A 3,019-nucleotide genomic window follows, 5' to 3' on the forward strand; every position below is an offset into this window, starting at 1 on the left:
TGTTCAGCATCTTAGCTGTAGAGGGCAGTGTCACTGGCCCTCATATGTGGGATCCGAACCGGGGCCCTCTGGCATCCCAAGCCAGTTCTCAACCATCGTGCCACTCGGCCGGCCCCCAAGCCAGCTCTTAACCATCGCGCCACTCGGCCATCCCAAGGTTTTCTTATATTAACTCCCACAGATCTTTAATTATTTTCAGATGTTTCATCATATGAATCTACCATCTTTTCTACTGATTTCACTTTTATACTATATTTCTCCATCTGGAACCTCTGGTGCACCTCCAATTTGGACTGTTTGCTCTCTAAAATTGCCTACATCTTTCCAACTGGATATTCTCTTCAATTTCTTGGATTGAATCCATTGTTTATTGCATCCCATGTATTCTTATTTCTTGGTTTAATTCCTAGTTTTGTGGAGCATATCCTCCTAAAACTTTCTCAGAAAGGAAGCATAAGAGATGAACTTCATGTCCTTGTATGTCTGAATATGTCTTCATTATACCTGTACATCTGATCGGTAGTTGAGTGATTACAGAATTCTAAGGGTGTGAGTAAGGGGACAAGTTAATCTTTCTGTCAGCAGGTTTTCAAATACTACCCTTGTTTCTTAGGTCAATACATCACATGGAAATTATTGTTTAGATAAAAGAGATCCATAGTTGAAGTAGAATAATTATAGGTAGAGTCAAGTTTTCATGTGAACTGGAAGATTCAATAACCTCTTTTAGTGTATGTATCCAGAAAACTAAGGTTTGTAATTTGAGAGAAATATTTGTAGTATGCTGCTTTTTTAACATAATGTGGATTTAAAGTTTGATCAATTCTAAAGGGGCTAACCTTGATTAATTCACTATGTTGGTGTCATGTTATTATGAAGCTTTCATGTGAGAAGAATTCTGAGATGAATAAATAATGAAAGTTACTATGCTTTAGAATCAGGAGAACTCCTCCTTCTTAATGTCACACAGTTCCATTATTGGTTTTGTGCTGGTCTCAGCCTATCAATGACCAATGTTGTGGCTGGACCAGCCTTTGTGGTTCTTACTATGATGCCCTTCAGCAATAACCATTAGGAAATGTTAGGACACAATCCAGGTTTATTACTCACAGGACCTGGTAATTACACAGCACACCTGGACCCACACAGTAAGGTTGCAATTAGAGAAAGAGTGCATGAGCCTGGGGTTCTGCTTTTGTTGGGGTCGAAGCTGGGCCTAATGTGTCATGGGCTCACTCTTTATTGGTGAATTTAAAACATGACAGTGGGAATTTAAAGCATGGGAACAGAAAACAAAACAAATAGCCCAAATGGTCAGTGATTGAAATCAACCAAGATCTCTAAAAGAAAGGAGTCTCAGTATGGGGAGGTTGCCTGGCTCTTTATCTAGCCCTGTGGCTGCAATGTGTTTATTCAAGATAACCCTTTGTAAAATAGGTGCCTTACATTAAGGCCTAAGTCAGGCACTTGCCTTACAAAACAGAAAAAAATAAAAATGAAAAAATGGCTCTCAGGGCTCGCACTACAGTCCTGATGCTAAGTTTTACCCACTTTGCTATTTTAGAGATGAGAGTTGTTGAGAATTGAGAATTTATATTTACTATATTTTTAAGTATTTTTCTCCTGAGATTTGATTATGAATTTTCAGAGTCCTGGAGATTACAAAAAGATGGATGAGCCATGTACTACTAGAGATCATGCGGTTACATAGTACTAAGTAGCTACGGCACATGAAAGAACTCCAACGGGTGCCATGAGGAGAAAAGAACAAACTGTTGGAATTCACAGAAATGACAGAGGTGTTTTTAAAGGCTTCATGAAATGGCTACATACAGCGAGTGATCTTTAAAACTGGAATCAACTGGTAAGGAATGTGGAAGAAGCAATATGTGGGTATTTTTGGCAGAGTCATGGTGTTTTGTAGGGATGATGCATTTGGAGACACAGACTTGCCTGTTGTTTCTGGCACTTCGTAGCTATGTAATTTGGGACAAATATTTTACCATCCAGTTTTTAGTTTTTTTATTGATTTTTTTAAAAAGGAGTGGACTGGGGAATTTTAAAGATCCTATCCAATTATATTATTTCTGCCCTTTTTTGTTAACGAGTGCATAGGCTGAGAATAAATCTTGAAGGGGTTTTGTCACCAGTGTTATGTGTTTGAACTTACTAAGTAGGCAGTCGGGATGGACTGGGAAGATGAGATGAAGAGAATGTCAAGATTACACATATTCATTACAAAAGTGGTTTGTTACCAGGGATGGTTATCAGAATTACCTGTGGAGCTGTTTAAAAATGCAATTATTTATGTTTTTGGCCCTACTCCTACAGATTCTGTGGTAGAAAAATATTATGGATACTTGAAATTAGGGAGAGACTGGATCTTGAGCGTCCAGTTATGCAACTGTTGCAATAATTCATCTGAGTAATGATAATATATTAGGTTGGTACAAACATAATTGCAGTTTTTCCATTGTTGAAATTTGCCTTTGATATTGGAATACATTCTTAAATAAATGTGGCTGTGTTATACATCATTTTAATGAGCATTTCTCACTTTATGTTTTTTTGCTAATGACTTATTACTTTTTGTTTTATATGTATTTTAGACTATGGAAATGATGTTAGACAAAAAGCATATTCGAACGATTTTCTTATTCGGGTTCATCGAAGCTGATCCTCTTACAACTACACGAAAAGTTGCTGAAGACTCAATGTCAACCAATCTATGGTCGTGTGGCATTTGAAGCAAATTGGGAAGGTAAAAAAGCTCGAAAGTGGGTGCCTCATGAGCTGACCACAAATTTAAAAAATTGTTGTTTTGAAGTGTCATCTTGTCTTATTCTATGCCATAACAATGAACCATTTCTCAATGGGATTGTGACATGTGACAAAAAGTGGATTTTACATGACAACTGGCAATGACAAGCTCAGTGGTTGGACTGAGAAGCTCCAAAGCACTTCCCAAAGCCAAACTTGCACCAAAAAAAGGTCATGGTCGCTGTTTGGTGGTCTACTG

Source organism: Hipposideros armiger, unplaced genomic scaffold (genome assembly GCF_001890085.2).
Source record: "Hipposideros armiger isolate ML-2016 unplaced genomic scaffold, ASM189008v1 scaffold_347, whole genome shotgun sequence".
In the NCBI taxonomy this organism is placed as follows: Eukaryota; Metazoa; Chordata; class Mammalia; order Chiroptera; family Hipposideridae; genus Hipposideros; species Hipposideros armiger.